At 30.7% G+C, this 25,258-nt stretch overlaps 1 protein-coding gene across 1 annotated transcript in view; it reads right to left on the bottom strand.

Annotated features, from left to right (window-relative positions):
* The window catches only part of serp (chitin deacetylase-like protein serp), a 116,038-nt gene that overhangs the window by 89,685 nt on the left and 1,095 nt on the right, over positions 1–25,258 (bottom strand). The window lies entirely within an intron of this gene.

The following is a 25,258-nucleotide window of genomic DNA, read 5'->3' as shown; positions in this document are numbered from 1 at the left end:
CGTTGGTTCAAAAACTTATTTCTAGATTTGAGCAAATTGTTACTTTAGGAGAAAATGTTTGTATTGACGAGACGATGGTACCTTATCGTGGTCGCTTGAAATTCAAGCAATATATCAAAAATAAAAAGCACAAATTTGGTATCAAATTATATAAGTTTTGCTTAGAAAACGGCTACATTTATGACCTCAAAATTTACTGTGGAAAAGATAGTCAGGGTGGTCAAAATGCCTCTTTGTCTATTGTTCTATCGCTTATGGAAGGGTTGTTTGACAGTGGTCATACTCTTCTCACAGCTAATTATTATACGAGCATTACCCTTGCTCATACACTGCTCAGCTGTACAACTCACCTTGTAGGCACTGTTCGGTCAAACAGAAAAATGAATTGTCTCGAGGTGTGACAAAAGGGATTGTGTGACGAAAGGGATGGCTTGATGATTAGTACAAAGCATGGGGATAAAATGTTGAAACGTCTACACAAAGGCAAAGAAATGAAAAGCCCAAACTGATTGTTGATTACAATGATTCAAAATCCTTTGTTGATCTCTCAGATCAGAACAAAGCGTATTCACATAGCTTGAGACGAGGGAATAAATAGTATAGGAAATTAGCCCCAGGATTATTGTTTGGTAGTGCCTTGGTAAATGCTCTTATTGTATATACACAGGTTACACAAACTAAATTGACTATAACAGAGTTCAAAACAGAAGTCGCTATAGAACTACTGGGTAAAATGTCCGGAATTGAAACTAATATCTACGATAACACCGATGTCAGTCATGAGCTTGTAGAAGGAAAAAAAAAACAGATGTGTGGTTTGCTACGTCAGAATGAAGAATGAATTGGGGCAGAAGGGAGCTCAAAACAAGTGTTCTCGTTCTAAATTTTTGTGCAACCAATGCAAAAAACATTATTGTATTTCTTGTTTTCTTTCAATACATAATGCTGTTTTAAAATAATAAGGTATTATATTATTATAATTATTTTTGCATATTCTAAATAAAATCTTTTATTTTTTGTATTAAGTTTTATAATTTCCATATCTTGCGTAAAAACCGTCTCACATCCGATCAGGAAATATTATTTTGTTCCTTAGACCACCCTGTCCAAATTACAATATAATTTATATAGCTGTGGGGCCACAGTTGATGACACGGTGTCCCGAATACAAAACTGTAGTGTGGCATTAGAGTGATGCCTCACTGTCCCAAGAGTACTATTTAGTGAGGCCTCATATTGATACCACCCGGGGCTGAAACTGTTACTATATGGTATAGTCAATCAAGCTTTTGACTAAAAATGTTTTTGGATGGGAGGAATTAGTGGAACCGTTGTTAGGAAAACAAAAGTTAGATATAATGCAATGAGGTGGACAGAGATGGATGCCAAACCTTCTGGATGTTAAAAAAAATAACCATTCGTTAGAGGGACAAATTCGAGGCAAAAAATGTATAGGAATTTTATTGTGCAGTCAATACTTTTTGATATTGGCCTGAAGATTTAAGTCTTATAAAAAAATGATCAAAGGCCAAAATAAGGATAATTAGATAACAGAGACAATGATTGTAGGTGCATAAAACACAAGTTGTGGTTTATTAAATATAAAGTCGATTTTGAAACTCTCAACGTCACTTAGAAGAAAATAAAAGGAAAACACTCATATAAAACTTTTTGCAGTACATGAATAGACGTTTAAATTGAGCACTGACAGTAAACACTTGCATGAAAATTAGCGGAGATACAATTAAAATAAAATCGTTATTTTGATTTTTCAGAAAAAAGTTAGTATTAAAACTAATTGCTTGACAAAAAACCACAGAATACACCACCCAACAAGAAGCGAAAGCTTTGTCGGTACCTTTGATGTTCGTACAAAAAAATTTCGAAGATAGAATGACAGTTAAACTAGTTAGTACACTAAGAAAATTCATGAGGAAGTATTTTAAAACAGTAGTAAAGTTATAGTTACACTGAAAAACGATGTAATTATTAAAACTAATGGTTTTTAAGTAGATCTGTTTTGTATCAATTGTATTTTTTTCTGTAAAATTTAATATAACCCGTATATCAATTCTGCACTGATAAGTATAAAGGTCTTAACCAATAAAAAAACCGATTAAAAGCGATTGAATTTGAGAGTTAATTTCAAAAAAGAGATGAAAATCACTCGATTTTCAAAGGTATTAAAATATGTATATGTATATTCAAAATATGTATAACAGTACTATTCTTTTTTACTTTTACTTTACTTTTATTTAAGTTATGCTCCTTTTCTAACTTGGCTCCACCATACTGAAGACGACCAATAGTAAGAAATACGTATATACGGTTGCCTTCCATCTTATATACATATTTTATTATATTTTTTTTCTTTGTTGCGAGCTATGCCGATATCTTGTACCTTTATTTTACTATATAACATATAAGGCCATCAAAAAGAGAGGAAAATATCTGTGTAATTTATATTTTATTATATATGCATGAGCTATACATGCTATTATTGCGTATTTAAAAATTTTTTCTTTTGTAATAATTTAATTAAAAAGAAATTCAATATAATTAAAAAAAATATTGTATTGATATGTAACGAATGATCCATACTCTATTTTTCCTTAGAAATAATATTTTTACGCTATTTTTACACAAGGGGTAGATCTTCTATAAGGGTTTTAGAGGGATTAAAAAGTTACAATGTATTCATATAACATTTGAAAACTTTTAAATGTTACAATATATCATATTTATCCTAGTAAAACATATAAAACATCTTAAGCCTTTATTAAAAGTAATAATGAATAATAGACCAGGGAGAATTTGTGAAAAACTACTACATTTGAATGTGAGAGGTGGTATTTGGATTTTTGCAGAAAAAGTTTTGTGCTTACTTTAGTAATAATAATTGACTTTTTGACTGGAAAGAAGGGGAAGCAAGCCTTTTCTAATTCTAACCTAAGTGGTTATTCAACCATTTAGATTGCACTTATGCATTGTTTATAAGATAATAAAATGGCGCACCAAATTTCCTTAAACTCGATGTAATAGATTTCGCATATTAATATTGCAATAAAAATTAAAATTTTTTAAAATATTGCACAACAAAAACTAGACCATATAGAAGTTTACTAATTTTTGAACTTATTAAAACATTTTACCCCTCTAACATAATTTATTGAATTGAAATCAAATTATTTGGGCCGGCCATATTCAGAGTATGCTATGGGCAAAAATTAAAAATGGTTTTAAGGTGACAATTTATTGACAATTTGGCTGCAATTAAATTCAGTTTCGACGCCAAGAACTGGTCATGAAGGACGACATCACAGATATATTATCGAACCAGAGCCAAGTCATCACAGCTATCCAGTTCTTGAAGCTAGAAAACTTACTAAATAATATATAACTATAGTATATTATAATAATGTAATTGTACCTTATATATAATTGTATCCACGGTGCCTCGTGCTAATGGCCGAAGCTGTCACAAGCACGTTAAATTAAAAAAAAATAAATAAATCAGTTTCTATAAAAGTATTTTTGCAATTTTTTACGACTCTGATGAAATCATTCTTCTTCTCCTTCTTCTTCCTCTTTATAAGCTATTCTGCTTGTTCATTGGCAGATTAATACCTCTATGGAAGGTTGTACCTTTATCTTTTGTGCGGTTGTAAGATACTTCTGCCGATTGATGACCTATCTCTTGCTATTTTGACGACACGGGTCTTCTTCATCCCGCTTATGTAGGTATTCCATTCTTTTTTCTATTTTGTGTCGACTCATTTAAACACTCTACGTTCTCCTAATGTCTTCACTTCTCTTTCGATCTCCCAACTTATTTCCTGTATTCTTCTAAGTACTCTCATAATGTGTTTGTTTCGCCATATAGTGTTATTAAGGCATCCTGCCAGTCTATGAGCTTTTTGTACTTGATCTCCCACTTATTTCTTCAGGTCTCCATAGCTAGACAGTATAATTCCCAGGTATCTTATTTCCATTACTTGTTTAATACTGATGCCATCAATTTCTATTTTACATCTAGTTGGTTCTTTGCTGACTACTATTGTTTTAGTTTTCTAAGATGAGATTGTCATATTAAATTATTTTGCTCTTATATTAAATCTGTAGACCAGTCTTTGCAGACTATCGTCATCTTGGGCTATCAATATTGCGTCCTCTGAGAGTATTTTTGTTTCTTTGTTTCTCATTCTGTATCTTCTTCCTTTGTTAACGCTTTTGATGATTTCATCCATGATCAAATTGAAGAGCACGGGGCTCAATGAATCCCCTTGTCTTACTCTGCTGCCTATTTCTGTAGATTATGTAAGTTATCTATCTATTCTAACTTTCATTTTGCCTTTTTTCTGTTTTGTAATATTTAGGGGAACTTTTCTATTATACAGAAAATGGATTACATCTTTCAGTCTTACTCTGTCGAACGCTTTCTTTAGGTCAATCATACACAGAAATGCTGGTTTATTATACTCTGGTAATTTCTCAGTAATTTGCTTGGTAAAATTTGCTTTTCCATTAACCTGCCACCATGGAATTTTCATTGTTAAAGCCCAATCATCAAAACTTATGGCATGAATTTTTTTTCGATTTTTGGCAACAAATGCGAGGTATTTGAAACGCTAAATTTAAACTTTTACATTACAAAAGATTGTACGTTACGTAAAATATTGTCACAAAGATAGTTTTGGGTGAAAATTGTAGATGAAGTTGAGTAGTGTACTTGTGTAATTAAAAAGAAGCATTTTTAAATGTTTTAGATCGTTTGTAATGTGAAAGTTTAAATTCAGCCTTTTTTAGGAATAATTCAAATGCTTCACGTTTGTGGCCAAAAATCAAAACCAAAATTCCATGCCATGAGTTTTAATGGCTGTAACAATGGAAATTTTATAGTGACAGGTTAATGAAAAAAAATTATTGATCTCATAGGAATTGTAAAAAATGGTAAAAATCGTACAAAGTTTACCTATTTACGAGAGCGAAAATGGTAGGTGTAAAAGTAGTAAACTTTTTGGTTTTTTTTTGATTCCAAAATTAACATTATCAGCAAAATTCAGCTTGTTGTTATGATTTATAAAGGTTTAGTGGCCGTTTTCATCTCTTACGACTGGAGTATAAATAAATTAATTTTAATATAACAAAACTAACGTATCGTTGGGATTTGGTTATGCGGATTTTTTTAGGTGTCTCTATCCGAGTTACATCAGGTTTAAAAAAAATTAACAAAATTGCTTCATAAAAATTTAAGTTAAGTAAATATATTTTTTTAATACACTAATTTTGAACTTTGAAATTCAATTTTCTTCAACCTAATTTTTTTGGTATTTTTCACGCGCAGTAGCGATGGTTTTTATTATTATATATTGTAAATATCTTAAAGATAGATGAATTTTTATTAAGAAAGAGCTGTTAAAAAAAGGTAATGTTTTAAAGATTGTTCTGAAGCTATTTTTTTGTTTCATTTTAAAGTAATTACTATTTAAATGGGAATAAGCCACAATTAAAGGTTAAAGTATGTTTATTGACGTTTCAATTTCCACTTCGGAAATCGTTCTCAAAATACAGACATCTGTATTAACTCAGTAACTCAGAGCTTTAAACACACAGTGACAAACACTTGTTTATACACTGTTGCCAACTCTACATAAAATATTATAGTTGACGTTTTGTAGCTTCATACTGTTTGTAGTTTTTGAACTACTAAGTTGTCCAGAGTTCAGAGGTACACATAACTCCCCTAATTGGTAAAATTTTATAATGCGTAGGTTTAATGAAACTGCATAATTAGTAGTTCAAAAACTACAAACAGTATGAAGCTACAAAACGTCAACTATAATATTTTATGTAGAGTTGGCAACAGTGTATAAAAAGTGTTTGTCACTGTGTGTTTAAAGCTCTGAGTTACTGAGTTAATACAGATGTCTGTATTTTGAGAACGATTTCCGAAGTGGAAATTGAAACGTCAATAAACATACTTTAACCTTTAATTGTGGCTTATTCCCATTTAAATAGTAATTGTTTTAAAGATTATCATCCTATTGTTTCTAACTTCATCGCAAATGCCGGTCAACTGTAATTAAACCTCTTTTATTTGTATTAGAAGAAGCGTCTTGCCAAGTTTTTTTGACGTCGTTTTATAACTCAAAAAATGGGTTATAATTTTAAGACATTTCTGATGCCGCTGAAATAATCCCGATTTCAATTCCATAAGTCGGTAAAAGTCGGTAAAAGCTACATCGGTAAAATGCTTTTTTATAAGTAGAAAAAATTGGCAATGTCCAATCACAGAATCCCAAAGAAATGTTGGAATGGAATCTAAAATGAAGGAGTAAACGAGAAAGATCATAGAAAAGTTGTAGAGAAGGCGTTGACATAGAGATTAGAGAGACTGGTCCGGAAGATTATATATTAGGACAAACAGAGAGGAATGGAGATTACTAATCTCAAGGCCGTCGGAGCATGTTTTATTGCGATACGCATACATACTTCTATTATATCTTCTTCTTCTTCTTGTGCCACTCCTATTGGAGATTGGAAATCATCAAGGCTATCCTGACCTTGTTTACAGCTGACCTAAAGAGTTCATTAGTTTGTACAGCTAAACCACTCTCTCAAATTACGCAACCATGACATTCTTCTACGGCCTGGATTCCGTTTTCCTTCTATTTTTCCTTGCATTATATTTTGAAGTAATGCGTATTTATGTCCTTTCATCAGGTGGCCCAAATATTCGAGTTTTCTTCGTTTGATTGTTGACAAAATTTCTGGCTATTTTCGCATTACTTCAAAGTTTTTGACTCTTTCAACCCAACTTATCTTTAGCATTCGACGGTAGCACCACATCTCGAAACTATCAATATTTTTTATGTTGTTCTGTTTAAGAGTCCCGGCCTCTACACCATATAATAGCGTGTCAAATACGTAGCTTCTTAGCATTCTTAGTCATGGAGGGATGTTTATATCTCTGTTGCAGAAAAATTTCCTTATCTTTATGAAGGTGGCTCTGGCAATTTTGATACGTCTTTTTAGTTCATTGTTTTGGTCTCCAGTTTCGTTTATTGAAGTCCCTAAGTATTTGTAACTTGAGACTTTTTCAATTTAAATGCCGTTTAGACCGTTGCAGTTGTTGCAGGAAATATTTATATTTGTAAGTAATCGTTGTAATTCTTCTACTGTTCTTGCAACTAGTACCATGTCCTCTGCGTATCGCATATTATTTACAACCCCTCCATTGGTTACGATTCCTTCGTTTGCTTGCAAATGGGTTTTTTGGCAGATGCTTTTACTATAAACATTAAATAGCAGCGGTGACAAAATGCATCCCTGTCGTACTCCTCTACGTATTCCTATTGCTTGGGATATCTCATTTTCTATTATATACGTAACTTTAAATGAGAGGAACTCTGTAGCCCTCGTAGCTTTTTAAAAAATTTTTTAGAAGGTTTAGGAAGGAAAAATATGAAATCCTTTATATAATAAAATTCCTGACAAAAAGCTTTTTTACATATAACGATTTTTACTTTGAATTGGTCCCGATATCCAAATATCATTTACAGTAGTCAAATCAAAATTAATTTATATTGAGTGAACTTCAAAAATGTTTTTCGAGGTCCAATTAAAGTGAATATGCATGCGATCAAATTGACCAATATAGGTTATAATTATGCTAGAAATTAATAATCTATTTTAACGTTTCAACGTCAGAAAATACTGAACGAATATTACTGCACTCATAAATTTATTCATTTTCAAGCGAATAAAAGTTTAATTATATTTAAAACAATAATCATAATTAAAATTCCAGAGTAACAATATTGATTTGAAACTGCAGTTAAGTTTGACGTGTCCTTATAGAATAGAATGTAATTAAGCAAATGAATCGAACCTTGAATATTCTTGAATTGCAAAAAGGTTTAATTAATTAATTGATGGCACTGAAGTTTAAACATTAATCGAATTTTCATCTGATTGCAATTAAGTTTCATTCATATAAAGGATGAAATAATTGGCTAGAGATAGGTAGTAGTTAATATAGAATATAAGATATTAATATTATATATATACATATATATATAAATGTATATATATATATATATATATATATATATATATATATATATATATATATATATGTTCGGAAAGATTTCCGCGGTTAGTACAATTAAACTTAGAGCTAAGATTAATATTATTATAAAAATTAATATTAAACTCACCAGTCTTCCGGGTTGAACCGCGTCGATATCCATTTTGCCGAGCTTTCGACATCCTCTCTGATGTCTTCTTCAGGGCTTCCGAGGTCTCAGTCTCCCGAGCCCCCAGACACTACTACACTCACTAGTCACTTCTAGTTCACTCACAGTAGTGAACTAGTGAGTGAACTAGAAGTGACTAGTGAGTGTAGTAGTGTCTGGGGGCTCGGGAGACTGAGACCTCGGAAGCCCTGAAGAAGACATCAGAGAGGATGTCGAAAGCTCGGCAAAATGGATATCGACGCGGTTCAACCCGGAAGACTGGTGAGTTTAATATTAATTTTTATAATAATATTAATATATATATATATATATATATATATATATATATATATAACTACAATATATAACCATATAATGGCGAGTAACCGTTTTCTTAATTATCACTCATGCCATGCGATGAGATACAAATACAACCTCGTACAAGCTCTTAGTTTTAGGGTTCATAGGTTGACACATCCTTCTCACCGAAGGGATTCTCTTAACCTTCTAAAGTCCATTTTGTTACAGAATTCTTATCCACTATATGTAATTAATAAATTTCTTTTTTCTACCAGTTACACACTGTCTAGACATAGTCTGACAGACAATAGTCAAGTACAGGGTCATCCTGATATTTCAATAGGCACACCACAAAACGACTCCCACAGCGTTCCTTCTTCCCATATACGTTGTTACTCTCTCCCTTATTCCTCTCATTTAACTGAGAAGCTCGCAAAACTTCTAACATTGGCACCAGTGAAGATTAGAGTTAAAAATGTCAGATCAGTTGGTAAACTTTTTTCTAAAACCAAAACTCCTCTAAACCCGTTAGAAAAGATCAATGTGGTTTACAACATGCATGGATTGCAAATTATGTTACATTGGCCAGACTCGTAGTTCCCTTAAAGGTCGACTAACTTCTCACAAGAGTGATATTAGATCCCATAAACATTCTTGTGCCTTATCACAACACATTCTTACTTCTGACCACCGACCAGATTATAAACAGGTCAAAATTCTTTGTACAGAAAGCAACCATTTCAAGAGAAGTTTTCTAGAAATGTGCCACATTTTCCTTAATCCTTCCTTCATGAACAAACGTACTGACATCAACAACCTTAGTTTATTATACCATTTTCTTCTTTCCAACATCAAATGAGGAATTTCTCGAAGTTCTTTCGATTCCTGACCTTATCACCTCCGTTCCCTTTGACCATCATCACATCTTAGTTACCTATCAACCTTCTTTTTATCCCCCATTAGTACTTCCTTATATCCAACCTTTTACGTTTATACTGACTTATTCCAAATTTACATTAAAGCTTTATCTATTTCATATTCCATATTCGCATTACTCAATCCATGACTTAATCGCCATAATAAATTTCGGATTTCAACCTTCCTTCACTACAAATTGGTTTTGTAGACATTCCAATCAAATAATTTTATTTTCTTCTACGTCCTCTGCGTTGCTGGTTTGCGCTTTTGTTGTATTGCGCATACTCATCTCATACTTCCAATAAGTTGCTCCGATGCACAACTATGAAAGGACACACATTTACTTCAACGAAAATACCGGTAACTTGATTTGGTTTTCCGTCTGGAATTTTTGAGTTTGAGATGCGCCCTAAAGTGAAGTATAAGATGTTTTTAAATGTTAACTTTGTTAGAATAACAGCTCTGTGCCAGTGTGGTTTTTTTTAAATCTTTTGTTTTTATTTCTACACTTTACTGTTAATATGTTTTTTACGTACAATGTGACGGGTTTTTCTAGTACTTCGCAGTAGTTTTATCCATTTTTTTCACCTTTAAAGTAATGACTCTTATGGTTATACATGAATTCGACTACATATGAACATTTAAGCTAATATTACAACTTTAATATTGTGACCACGGATACTAAGAGAATGGTGTGTTTGTTTTACACCTTAACTTTCTTTACTCACCATTCGTAAGTTTTTTTCCATGTTTTTTATATTCTTACCTACCACCTTTGTATTCTTTTAGATTGAACTGATGAAGCTTGTAAATTAAATAAGCGAAACGTCTTCAAATATAGGAATGGAACTGTGATTTCCTTTTATTATTTCTCCTTTGACCGATATCCTCGTGAACAGAGGATTTATTTTTTTGAGTTTACTTATTGAATATATATATATATATATATATATATATATATATATATATATATATATATATATATATATCGTAACGACATAATTGATAAGAATTATCTCAATATAATACAAATATTTAAAGGAATCAAAATTTCTAATCCATTAGGATGTTTGATGGGATTCTGTTCATATTAATCAGATATTAAACATAAGAGTTCATGATATAACGATTAAAACAGTACCTCTAAATTTTTTCAGATCAAAATCTACCCTATGACAAGATGTGTTTCTCCTATGGAGGTGGTTACCACCTTAACGCGGGTATGGCAAAATTGTATTAAAACAAAATCATTGCAGTCGCTAAAATAGTAAATTTTAAGATAAAAATGTTCTTTAGAGTTGTTTTGATAAGTCAATATTTTTTGAGATATTCGTGACTGAAAATTCACAAATTACATGTCAAAAAAGCAAGTTTTAAAAGGTTTTTCGCGATAAAAATGTAGGTTTTATCATAAAAATTTGTCTGTATATAAAATTATATGTATATAATTGACCAGTTTTTTATTATTACCCTTAACTTAATATTAATAATGTTGTTGCTGTTTGGAAAACTTTTATTTAGCGAATATAAAAATCCAAATATATGATGTTGAATTACCGGAAAACGATAAGTTTTTTTATGGAAAACTTTTAAAAACTTTTTTAAAAATTTTAAAAAACCCTTAAAATAAACACTGGTGCAAGTGATTTGGTATGAAAATTAAGGTGAGTGACAAAGAAAGTAACAAACTCACCTCCGCCAAAACTACTCTGGTTAAAACTATTAGTTGTTCATTTACGATTTACTTCATTTATACAGTGTGTAAAAGCCAAATGGAATAAATTCATTATTTAGGTTACTGTACATATTTATAAAAAATCCCGAAATACGTCAAATTTAAATTATAACTTTGGTTTGTTTACTATTAGTACCCGGTTACTAACAACATGGTTTACTTCTCTAGGTGTCTGAAAGACCAGCTCCAAAAAATCAAAAATTTATCATTTCCACCAATAATTGGAGCTGTAATGTTTTTTTATTACGGTAAAATAAATTTTGCTTCTCAATCTGCAATACATCAGTAGCAATACCGCAAATAGAAAATTAAAAACGTCACTCTAACACAATGCACGGCAATACCAATCAGAGTTTCCACATATCAGTCAATTAAGAAAAAAAAACTTTCAGCATTAAAATCTGTTTTGGCTGCTCAGGAAAATATGTTCTGTAAGCCAAATAGAGAGTCTTAGGCTGTAACTGAAGCTTTATTCTTAGTTTGTTACAACATTGCCCAAAAGTGTAAACTGTATTCTGATGGAGAATATGTCAAAGAAATATTCGAAGATTTATCAGATTTACTGTTTCTTTAATTTCAAAATTAAAAATGAAATATGAAAAGTATACATGATCTGTAGCTGTTACTAAATACTGTAATGCTTCGTATATAATTGTTGAGTAAAAATCTTAATGAACAACTGCAAAGAGATCTACTTCGGTGCGTTGTTTTTTCGCTACAGCTTGATGAGTTGACGGAGATCATGAATACTGCACAGTTACTTATTTTCATTCGGATGGTCTTTGATGATTTCTCAACAAGAGAAGAGTTGATAACAATGATATCCTTAAATGGCAGAACACGTGGCATTGATTTATCCATAATCTGCCTTTGTTTAAGCTCGTTTTAATAACGACAGATGGGGCTCCGGCAATAATTGGTGTTAATAATGGATTTTTATCACTATGTCACAAAGATGAAAATTTCCCGGACTTCATTAATTACCACTGCCTTATTCATCAACAGATCCTGACCAGTAAAGGGCTTAATACAAAAGACGTGATGGATATTGCGATTAAAATTGTCAATTCGATAAGAGGGAAATCTCTGCAAAGATGGCTGTTTTGTTTTAACAACAACAAGAACAAGATTTAATCTTACACACCGACATAAGGTGGCTGAGTCGCAGCAAATTTTTGGAAATGTTTCAAGATTTGTTAAATGACATTATTAAGTTTCTTGAAGAAAGGGATGATGATCAACAGCAATTACGTGACTTAGACTGGCAATATGATTTGGCATTTCGAGCAGATTTCACCGGTAAACTGAGCACATTGAATCTTAAACTGCAAGGCTAGAACAATACGTTCTTAGCAATGATGAGTTCTATTGCATCATCAAACTTCAAGTAGTATCTTTAATAGTTAATATTGAAAAGAAAAGGTTTCTAAGACTTACGAACATTAAAGATTACATGAAAAAGCACCCTGCTTATGTTTTCAAACCACAGAAGTATAAAGCAGAAATCCAGTTAGTGGTATCAGACTTTGAAATCTGTTTTAGAGATTTCAATAAAATTAAAAAGTTGGTCGAATTTATCCATTATCCATTCAATGACACCTTTGAAACATACAAACAATTTGCAGAGATATTCCAAATAGACCAACTTTTTCTTGAAAATGAAATAATTCTTATGCGCTGCGATGTATTTTTGAAATCGAGGTCAGGTTCACATCTAGATTGGTGTGCAATGACAAATATCCGAATTTAAAAAAATTTGCTGAACAACTGTATTCATGTTTTGGTTCAACTTATTTATGTGAATCAGCGTTTTCATATTAAGAAAAACGAAGATTAAATAGTGTTTCAGCTTGACTGATGCACATAAATTGAATTCTTTTTTGTTGGACATTTCCAACTACAGGCCACACTTTAAGCAAAAACTGTTCAAACGCGTGCCTCACATAAATTTTTTTTATAGTTGGAAAAATAAAAAAAATAAGAATTACTACTTTTATTTTATTTAGGTATTACTAGTACACATTGGCGAGCAATAAAGCTAATCCATTCAGAATTTTAAGCCGAATCCGTTTTACTCACATTAAAAATTCTTTCAAATCTCGAAAGCTGATAAAATAGTCTTTCAGAATCAGTGACTGATTTTCTGAGATATAGTTAGCGACTACTGAGATATTTAACTCACTTTAAACATTAAAATTCTGGATTAAAAGTTTTATTGCTTGGAAGTATAGTTAAAAAATTCCTAGTCGGTAGATCGCAAAGAATTAGAAAGGCAGACAGTAGATCTCCAGTTCGATTAAGTTGGCCACCCCTGTCATAGACCCTCAATTATTTTTTCGCCTACTTAGACCATTTTGATCAATTGAATAATTGATGTAGATAATATTTCTAAATTTTGCCATATATATATATATATATATATATATATATATATATATATATATATATATATACAAACAACACAGTTTACTAGGGTTGCAGTCAGAAAATTGGCCGGGATGTTAATGAAACACTCTTATGACTTTTTGTCTAGCTTTCGGAATGGTTTTATTCCTTTTTCAAGACATAGTTGTTGAGATTATTTATAAAAGCATAGACACTCCATATTAATTACACACACATAAAATATAAAATAGTGGACAAAATACATTTTAAAATTCTTTAAAATTTAGGTACCTACAGAGAGTAAAAATTTTGTTTGTCATCTTTTACTGGTGTGTTTTAACTCTGGCACATAGAGAACAAAAAGGTATGAAAATGCATTTTTTCAGACATCTATTAATGGTGAATAAATATTCTTCTCTTTTGTTATTAAACAAAAAAGAATTTTTAAACAAAATTTTATTTTTGGCAATATAATTGTCAAAAATAAAAATTTTAAGTTGGCATTTATAACATTGAGGCTTATTTGTAATTGGTCGCTATTTTAACTTATTTATAAATTCAATTGTTTTTTTGTGTTAAGAAAATGTTTTCAAAATTATATTAAAATTTCAGAGAAACATTTATTAGATAAGGACATTTTTGTATTAATTCTTTTTGAAATGTCTTAGCAGCAATTTTATTAACCAAACTAATTTTTTATTTGGTGAGGTAACAAAAATTTTTTTTCTTTCCAGTTCAACCTTTTATTCACTCCAACTCATCCAAAACATTTATATTATATATTACATATTATATATATAGATATATAATAATAGATAGATATTATATATATATATATATATATATATATCTGTATATATATATATATATATATATATATATATATATATATATATATATATCTAGGTAATAATATAATAATACTATGAAATATCTTCTCTTTATATTTTAGTACATGAATATTTATTTAACTGTAAATTCTACCTCCTGAATTAAATATGATAGCGCAATAAAACCAAACTTATTAAATATGAAGAATAACGCGGTAACTAATATTGTTTTATTTGGAGTGAAACATAAAAAAACTTTTATTTATTGTCCAACCATTGTTGTTGTTGCTTAAGTCAGGTGAATTCTATGGTTTGTTGAATTGGGATTAGCAATACCGTGAAAGTTTGTATAGAAATATGTTTGCTAACTTTGTGTATGTGAAACGTGATTGCATCTTGCATTTTGAACCAATTAACATTTTTAAGAGCAAATAAAACTGTTACTGTTACATACGGAACTGATATACAGAAGTATTTCATTATATACATTTTTAATACAAAATTTACCTTTGAACATGTAATATAAAATTGATTGTCTAACTTTCATTGAATGGTTAGTTGTAAGCTTTTTAATATAAAAAAGACTTTTTATATTTAAGGAACTTTATATATGAGGTAAAGAAAATATATTGAGAAATTGTTTGATGAAAAACAGAAAGAACAGAAATTCAAATAAAAAAATATATCATCTGGTCCAAACATAACCTTCGATGAAATGGAAATACCTATAAAGTCTATTAAAGAATAGAAAAGCAGCTGGATCAGATGACATTCCCAGAAAAGTCACACTACTCGAGGATAAAGCTAAATATTCTTCTAAATCTCTTGAATATAATACACGAAACAGGGCATATACCAACCGAATGGCCACTGTCAACATTTACAATGATACCGAAAAAATTAAGGCTAAACAATGTAGCGATCATAGTACCATCAGTCTGATGAGCCATGTACTGAAAATTTTCTTACGAATACTGCACTCGAGAATTCACAACAAAATAGAATTACAATGATGCGAAACACAGTTTGGTTTCAGAAACAACCTTGGAACCAGAGAAGCACTCTTCAGTTTGCAGGTAATGGTTCAAAGAAGTCGGGATATAAGACTACCGGTATATATGTGATTTATTATTATTATATAAACAGATATACGATTATATTTTTAGAAATAATGTAGTTACGTGTATACAATCAGGTTTTAGAAAAGAGTTTAGTACAACGACCTTGCTTCTTGATTTAACCGATAATATACTTCGATCATTTGATGAAGGAAAAGCAACCTCAGTCATCTTGCTTGATTTTTCTAAAGCCTTCGACACTATTGATCACGCTCTTCTGTGTGCTAAATTGAAATATTTTGAATTTGATACCTCCTTACAGTTTTTCAAATTTAATTTGGTAAATCGTTATCAAAAGGTCATAATCGATAATAGTTCATCAGAATTTGCATCTGTCAGTTTAGGGGTGCCTCAAGGTTCGGTTCTTGGTCCTCTTCTTTTTTCAATATATATTTCCGACCTGTATAAATCTTTAAATAATCTGAAATTGCACTCTTTTGCAGATGACACACAACTGTATTTCTCTTTTGAACCTAACTCTGTAAATCAAGCGTCACAAAAAATAAATCAGGATTTGGAATCTATTTGTACTTATTCCACTAGACATAATCTTAAACTTAATGCTAAAAAATGTAATTCTTTGTTATATTGTTCAAAAAATTATAAAGCCACTGTTCAGGATAACTTAAAACTAATTATAAAACATGAACCTCTAAAAAATGTTAATAGTTGCAGAAACTTAGGAGTCATATATGACTGTACGCTACGTTTTCAAGAGCATGTCACCCTTTTAGTAAAAAAGTGCTATTTAGTTATGCGTCAACTGTATAGAAGTAAAGGCATTTTAAACTTAAAATTGCGTAAGTTACTTTGTGAAACTATGGTTATGTCAATTCGTAATTATGGGCTCTTGGTATTTTACCCTTGCTTCGATCAAGTTACGAAATTGAGGTTGCAAAAAATTCAAAATAATTGTTGCAGATTTATTTTTGGCATAAGAAAATATGATCGAGTATCATGCAAAATTAAAGAACTTCAATGGTTAACAATAGATAATCTATACAAATATCACCTCGTCTCATTGATATATCGAATTATTTCCTCGTCAAATCCTATTTATTTAAGGAACAAATTAGTATTTCGTGGAGACGCTCATAATCTGGATCTGAGATATCCTCATAGTCTTATGCTGCAAAGATATAGACTAGCTATTTTCCAGCGATCTTTTACTTACAATGCTGTTTTAGTGTTTAATAGTTTAACAAAAAATTTAAGAGGTAAATCTCTTGATTTCATGAAGCGGCATTATAAGAAATTTTTACTACAATCGCAGTAACGTTATTATTATTATATAGTATATTGTTGTCGTAATTGCTACCATTAGAATTTTTAGAATTTTTTTTTTGTTTTTATTTATCATGAATATCATTTATCACATAACATCACAAATTATTTTCTTTATCTTATTTTTCTAGTAGCCACACAACTATTTCTACCATTTCAATATTATAGTATTATTTACGTCAATTTATAAATCATTTTTTTTTCATGTTCTACTTATTTCAAACTGACTTTGTAAACTTGAGGTTAAGTGGAGTAGCTCTAGCTAGACTTCGCCTCATGTATCTCTTGTTTATAAGTTTTTACAGACTAAATAAAGGCAATTTATTATTATTATTATTATTGACTTCGAGAAGGCCTTTGATCGTGTTTTTCATAAAAACTGATAGGTGTCTTGCAACAGGTGGACATTGATGACCTAAACCTCCGTATTACCAAAAATTTTTATTGGCATCAATGAGAAAATATACGAATTGATCAGAACAAACATCAAAACCATCAGAAGCAGTGGACATACAACGTAAAGTAAAGCAAGGTATATTTTAGTGCCTGTAATTTCTAATATCCACTTCCAATTTATCGTCAAAGAAGCGTTAGATGAAGAGACTGGCATTAATACGACATGATAGACTGCTTCTAATGAAAAAGTAACTACTTATAACAGGGTGACCGAAACTGTAATAAATATGAGCTAAAACTTAATATTTTCAGGACAAAACTTTAGGAAAGATTTATTTTCAGGAAAGAACTAACATTATTACTTATTTGGGCGCCAAATTAACGACAACTTTATAAAATCATCAAGATAATTCCTATATATAAATATATTATATTAAACCTTAAAATCAGATTAATATGCTGCTATATATACTCTCCACATAACTGTATGACATGGACCCTTACAGAGACACTAATGAAAACATTGGAGGCCTTTAAGATGTGGATCCACCGACGAATATTACTGATAAGTTGAGTTGATCTAATAAGAAAGGAAATAATTTTACACTGAATGAAAAAGAGCACAGAAATATCGAAAACAACAAAAAATCGAAAGTTACAATATTTTGGCCACTTAATAAGATACCAACAGAGATATAACCTTCCACACCTCATAATACAGGGTAAAACCAATAGAAGAAGTAGCCCAGGTCGAAAAAAAAAACATCATGGCTCCGAAATATCCATTAGTTGTATTAAGTAGCAAAAAACGGAAGTAATATTAAATAAAAAAAGGTGGTACAGTAGGTGGTAGTGTAGACTATCGCGAAGCTTCATACTATATTTTCTGTATTTTTCAAATTTAAATCATCATCATCATTGGTGCTACTGCCCTATAAAAGAGCCTCGACCTTCCCAAGTCTATTACGCCAGTCAGTTATATCCATTGCCAACTGTTGCCAGTTTGCTGCGCCTATTTGTCTACCATCCTCATCTACACCATCTCTCCATCTGAGTTTTGGCTTACCCCTACTTCTACTTCCCACAGGTTGTGATATAAGAATTCTTCTAGGAGAGTTGTTCTGCTGTAATCTAGCCAGATGTCCTCTCCATCTTAGTCTTCCTATTTTTATAAGAGATACTACGTCATTACCACCAAATATATGTTTATATCTGTGGTATATCTCGTAGTTGTACCTCCTTTTCCAAACACCATTTTCACAGATGCCACCGAATATTCTTCTCAGGATCCTTCGTTCAAATATAAGCAGGTGTTTTCGTCTGCCTTGGAAATGGTCAAAAAAAAGTTTCTGCTTCTCATATGTCTACTCAGTCCAAAATAGCATTTATTTGCTAGGATTATTCTTCGCTTGATTTCTTCCGTCATGACGTTCTCCTTACAAACTTAATGGCAGGTGGATTATGCATTATGTATATGTACACTATAACATCCTTTAAAAGATAAAAAAGCAACAACAAATAAGAATATACAGTATTTAAGGACGACTTTCGATTCAGTGCCGAAATGAGAACTCTGAGACAAAATACAAAAACTAATTGTACAGGAACTCACAAAAACACCGTAAAAATAGAATGAAGTGATCACTAAAATGATAATGAAAATCATAGGTCAATACAAAAGGGTTTCTTACATAGATGTTCAAAATCTTTGGTTCTATTGCGGATAACAGTGAAAAATGAATACTTATAAACATTAGGCTTATATGCACATAATATAAAAAGTAATTACACAGGGCCTCAAAGGAATAATTTGTCAAACGTTAACATAAAATCAATACAGCTAAATACAAGAACTTAATTTAATAATTATAATAACGTTAATAATAACAAAAATACAGCTGGCTATGATAAGATAACCGTAAAAATGCTAAAAAATATGGAAGTCAATGAAAACAAAAAGTTCAGAAAAGTTTGCAGTAAAGAATGGAATGAGAGCAAGATCCCAAAAGACTAGAAAGTGGGGGTTATTTTACCCTTATTCAAAAAAGAAAACAGACGACACTGCAGCAACTTTAGAGGTATAAGCAGGCTAAGTATCACTTTTAAAGTATACGAACGAGTACTGGAGAAAAAACTACTACAAGAAGTGGACCATAAACTATAGCAAACAGAGCGGATTTAGGACGGGAAGAAGCATCTATGACTAGATTTTCACACTCAAGTAGCTAATACAAAATGCCCCAAATACAAGCACGGAACAATACCAAGCCTTTATAGATCTGGAAAAGGCATTTGGCAGAACCTTGCAGATAGAAATCGACAAAAGCCTAATGAACAAAAGAGTACGTCACACTCAGAAAAGCTATTATGAGCCAATAAAAAACACAAGAAACAGAGTATAAACAGGTAATATGGAATCTGACGAGTCTAGAGTCAATGATGTCTTACGACAAGCAGGTGTACAGATACCGCAATACGTATTTGCAGATGACCTCGTTGTATTTGTAAGAGACAAGGACGCACTTAAGAGAAACATGATCTGTGGGAAAGCAGATAAGTATAAAACTTAAACTTAAAAATGACACTTTATACACTAGGGATAAGAAACTAAAACAAACACTAGAATAGGAAGCGCAGCCCGAATATACCACGAAATTAAGAGCAGATTCCTATCGACGAAGGAAGTATCTCAAAAAGCCAAAATACCCATTTATAGCACACAATTTCTGTTTACCTATCTTAACATTTGGACCAGACGAAACAAGAAACTACAAAGCATTGCAATTAAGTATCTAAGAAGAGTACTAGGTATGGCCAGAATGAAATGGATACGGAATGAAATAAGAGCTTAAAGTCCAACCAATAGAGAAAAAAATTGAAAAAGCCTAACTGAGAGGATACGGCCACCTTGATAAGATTGGATAAATAAAAACCAGTTAAACAAGTTTGGTAAGCGAGAAAAAACCTGAAAAGACTCCACGGTTGGCTCATGAAGACCTGAGACGATAAAATTTTTGCAAAAACTGCTCTTTGTTGAATTAAATGGCCAAATATATGGCCTAGGAAGACAAATTCGTTAAACTTTCGGTGCTCGAATTAGTATCAATAAAGTGTTATGACTCATTTCAGCATATCTCTGCTTCCTTAGACACTCGGGCTGATACAAATTTAAACTCGGAAAGTCCAACGAATGTCTCCTAAAATTTGACCACTGCAGTGGTTAGCGTACAGAGTTGCCATCTGCTGTGGTACAAACAAAAACGATTCCTCTAGACAGAAAACGATACGTATTTCTGACTATTGGTTGTCTTTCAAGTGCAGCCAAGTGGAAAAGGAGCATGTTAACTTGGGATCAAGAAAAGGAAAAAACTACTGATAAACTCGCTAGAATAAAAAATATTAACCTGTAACGAAGATGTAACCTATTGTAGATCCAAAGTAAAGGAAAGAAATGTCCAGAGAAGATACTATTTAGCTTTGCTAAAATGAAGTATATATTTCACATAACAAACGATAAAGATAGATGGAAAAAGTTGTGTAAGATAAAGTAGTGAAAATTGTAATATCCTTGATATATAGTCGTAATGTATGCAAATCACCGTCAGTTATACCTAAAAAAACAACAAGAATATTAAAAAAAATCTATAGATCTGATTTTTGAAATAATCGTAAACTACAAAGGTCAGTAGTACATATTTTATAACGAAGCTGACGACTCATCTATAAATCTAATTAAATATATATATATATATATATATATATATATATATATATATATATATACATATACCTAACTTATCTTAATGAATCCCAAGCAATCAAAGTTGCAGAATGTAACAGAGAAAATGATTGCGAATTACTTTTTATTCACGATTGCGAATTCACTTTTTAGATTTTGTCTAAATAGATTTAGGAAAAAACGACGCAATAGAATTTTAATACAACAACTACTTTTATCTACGTATTTTTTACGGCATTTGCTAACCGATTTTGCAAATTATGGCCATAGCCAGAGTTGCTTACTAAATAATAAAACAGTTTTATATCGACTTATTTTTAAAAATATATCACGTACTTAATTCCTTTAGAAAGTATATTGACAAGAATTCTTATGGTGCTTATGATCATTATAGTTAATATTAGGCTACATTATTAACTAATTAAAGATATCAATAAAGTGCCAAGCTTTCGAAAAAACAATTAAAGTAAATCAAGTATTAAAATAAGAAAATATATTAGAATTTATAAACAGTACATCAAGGCAGAAGAAGATGAAGTAGACATCCTGCAATAAATAACTAGAAATACCGGAATATTGGCAACTACATATAAAAATGAGTTAAAACAAACAGCTTGAAAATAAATGCAGTAAGATGAGACAAAGACAATATAAATACATTGAGAGATGAGGTAAAGATCTACAACAGATAAGGGCTTACAGCTCTTGACCTTAAATCTGAACCATATTAAAAAGATGCAGAATAATTCAATAAATTCTGGACTAAGCTGTATTAGAATGATCTAACATGTAATGGATATTGATAATATTAAATATAATGAAGAGGATAGCCGAATAAAAGTAGCAATGGGCCAACAAATTGACAAAGCATTTGGAATCATGGTTAACTAAAGTGACTTTCTGATGACCGTTAAAAACGTGAAAGATGATATTGCCCTGAAGGCATAATACGCCAGTAAATGACCATTTTGGAGTGTAGTTTTCCTTGTACGAAGAATTTTCTTGAAAAGTTGGATTTAGGTTTCTCTTACAACCTGCTTTACTTTTGGACTCAAGCCCAGGGTTGTTTTTACTTGGGTGGTGAAAGCCACCCCTTCTCGGAGGTAAAAACATAGGTTCAAAATAAGTCCGGAATTGAATAAACTTATTAAATCTATTAATCTAGTCAATACTTTTTAAGTTATTTGCAACTGAAACTATTTATTTTTCAAAATAAAAACCACGTTTTTGAACGGTTTTTCACAAGTTATTCAAAAAGTAAGTATTTTATTGAAAAAATATTTTTAGCAAACACATAGCTTCGAAAAGAACAAAAAAATGGAGTACTTATAAACTCTGTAAACCCAAAAGAAGTAAAGTTGTAGCTCAGCAAAAGTAGGTTCTTATTTTTTAAATTCGAAATCCAATCCGTCAAAGTGAAATAAATGTAAAATGAAGCACTTTTTAGTGGAAATTCATCAAAACTTTTTGAAAGTATTTAAAAAAAAGCTATGTTTTTGTTGTAGTTTCTAGCATCAAAACTAAACGAGTTATGCTCAAAATAAGTTCATCCCTTTTTTCGGTAAAAAATAGTAAAAATCACCCCCTAATTAGCACCCAAAATGAAATTAATCATTACCGCTTTACAGTTTGCTCTATTTATGTATTGTTTATATTACCTGTAAGTTTATTCTTATTTGGTAAAAAAAATGTATTGAATTATTATTATTTTTTTAATTTTCTTTTTTTTCAAAATAACTTGTTTTGTAATAACCCTAGTTTTGTTTTGTTTTTAATATTCTGTTTTTTTTGTTTATCCGCTAAACAAAAATTGGTTAAGAAATGACTGTTCAAAGTTGATTAGTGTATCTTTCAAGTCCTTTCACCTACAACACTTTCAAAAAAAGGGTTTAAAAAAATTAATTTATATGATTTTATTGCCCTAAAAAAACCTACAAAGTGGTTCTCTTCATGACAACATTTAAGTAATTCATGACACATAATGACCCACATAATAAAGAGACTGTTAAACTATTGGGATTAACCATAGATAATCGACTCAACTGGTTGGCTCATATCTCACATCTTAAGGAAAAGCTATCAAGTTCATTATTTGTTATTCGCAAACTAGCAAGAGTTGTCAACTTTGAAACATTAAAAATGACATATTTTTCTTTATTTCACTCTCACCTAAAGTATGGTGTAATCATATAAGGCAATTCAACAAATGCACTTCAAGTTTTTAGAATGCAAAGGAAAGCTGTCAGGATTTTAGCAGGGGTTAGTTATCTAGAACACTGTCGACGTTTCTTTATCATATTCAAAAATTATGCCGCTACCTACTTTGTTGATATTTCAAGTTCTAACTGAAATTCACAGAAAACGTGCCGATTTAATATAGCAGCCTGATGTCCATGTTCACAATATGCGAAACTGTCACTACCTACGAATTAATCGCTGTAAATTAAGTTTCAGAAAAAAATTTTCTTAATTATAACTATTACAATATTTTACCAAAAAGTATTAAACAGCTAAGCTGTAATAGTTTAGTAAAAAAATATCTTCTAAAACATTGTTTTTAGTGTTCAGAAGAATATATGACTCATTGCAGAACATCCACTGAATTGCTTACCGTAATTTTGCCATAATTTTTTTTCTGTTTAATATGTGTTTTTGTTTGTATATATTTAAGTTACGTTTTATATTCCTTTTTTAATATTATGTATTTTTTTGTCTTGCTACAAAAAATATTTGTATCTGTTATGTCGTTAACTAAAAACCCTACTAAATACTCTACTCTACTCTATTCATAGCCTAAAAGCTAACTGAGTTATGAATAAAAAACCGATCACATATACTAGGAGACATAAGAACGCGCATACTGGAGCATTGTAAGATACACATAACCAACAATAAGATACATACAACCAACGGCACAAGTCCAATTTTGAAGTGAACGGTAAGTATACCCTAAATTAAAATGTTCATGCAAATCAGTGAAGACAAGGTATTCAATGATCTTGTTTTAAATATAACTAATCAAGGGGGTAAGATTTAGGGGTTAAACTGTGATAAAATCTTAAATTATGTTGTTTAATATTAATTGACATTACTTACTTCCTTAAAAGGTGATTTAAATCAATTACTTGCCGCTATAATTTACAATTATACGATTTTTTTCTAACAGGGGTAGTTTGCAACATAAAAAATAAAAAGCAACCTACGGTATTAGTCCAAAAGCAAAGTGGAGAGTAAGCCAAATTTTTCATGCAATTTGGTGGTAACACGGAAAAATACAGGGTATTTTCGATAAGTAAACCGAAGTATAAGTACATCAAAATAACGAATATTTGACAAGTAAATAAAGAAGACGAAAAGAAAACAATAAAGACAACGATTATTGACATTTTGTCACCAAAACTATTATAATATGTGATTCTTATTGGATGGAAAATTTACCATCTTTTCTTCAATTTTTCTATCGAAGGTTGCAAGTATTGTGAATTATATTCTATATGTTCTAAGACTGTTTTCTTGTGATATATAGTTATATCAGTAACACATCAGCTGTATTAAAAGTTATAAAAAATTCCGTTTTTGTTTTAAATAATGATTTCTTCCAAAACCTTAGCTTTAGTATCCTCTATATACTTTACGACTTAGTTAATAAAAAAGTCGTTTATTTGATAGAAGAAATTTATATATTCTAAATGTATAATGTGTTTTCTCACATGATATTATGTGTACATCGTTTGTTTTTCCTTTTTGCCTTGAAAAGAGCTCAGTTGCAGTAGTTAATGAAGTAACATGTTCCGCGTCCTCAGAACTTAAAACTGCTTTCATACTCTACCCTTTATTGTATAATTTATCTCGCTCTTTTATAAAAGTCAAGTATCTCACACTCTAGCACGTTATCTTAATTATTATAACTTAAAATTTAGGACACATCATTCTTCACAAATATTTTGCCTCTACTAAAGAGTTAGAGTTTATTTTAATTATATAGTGAAATTGTGAAAACCGTTATATAAAAATACCTATTCAGTATATCTATCTCAGAATAACTACAAGATCATATAACAAACATTAGACTCAAAGGGAAAGTTTAAAATAAGTGGACAGGCCGTTGTAGTTTTTTTTGTAGAATAATTATCATTGAAGATAATATAAACAAAATAAAATAACATGTATGCAAGACTATATAAAAGAAAGGATTTTTTTAAGGTTAAGGATTAAGAAAATCAACAGTAAATTTGACAGAAAGAAAAAACACTAATGCAATGGCAGTGAAGAATAAAAATTTTAAATTTTGAAACTTATACAAATACAATTTTAGA

Source organism: Diabrotica undecimpunctata, chromosome 5 (genome assembly GCF_040954645.1).
Source record: "Diabrotica undecimpunctata isolate CICGRU chromosome 5, icDiaUnde3, whole genome shotgun sequence".
Lineage (NCBI taxonomy): Eukaryota > Metazoa > Arthropoda > Insecta > Coleoptera > Chrysomelidae > Diabrotica > Diabrotica undecimpunctata.
The sequence above is the reverse complement of the archived record's forward strand: the minus strand, read 5'-3'. Positions and strand labels throughout refer to the sequence as shown.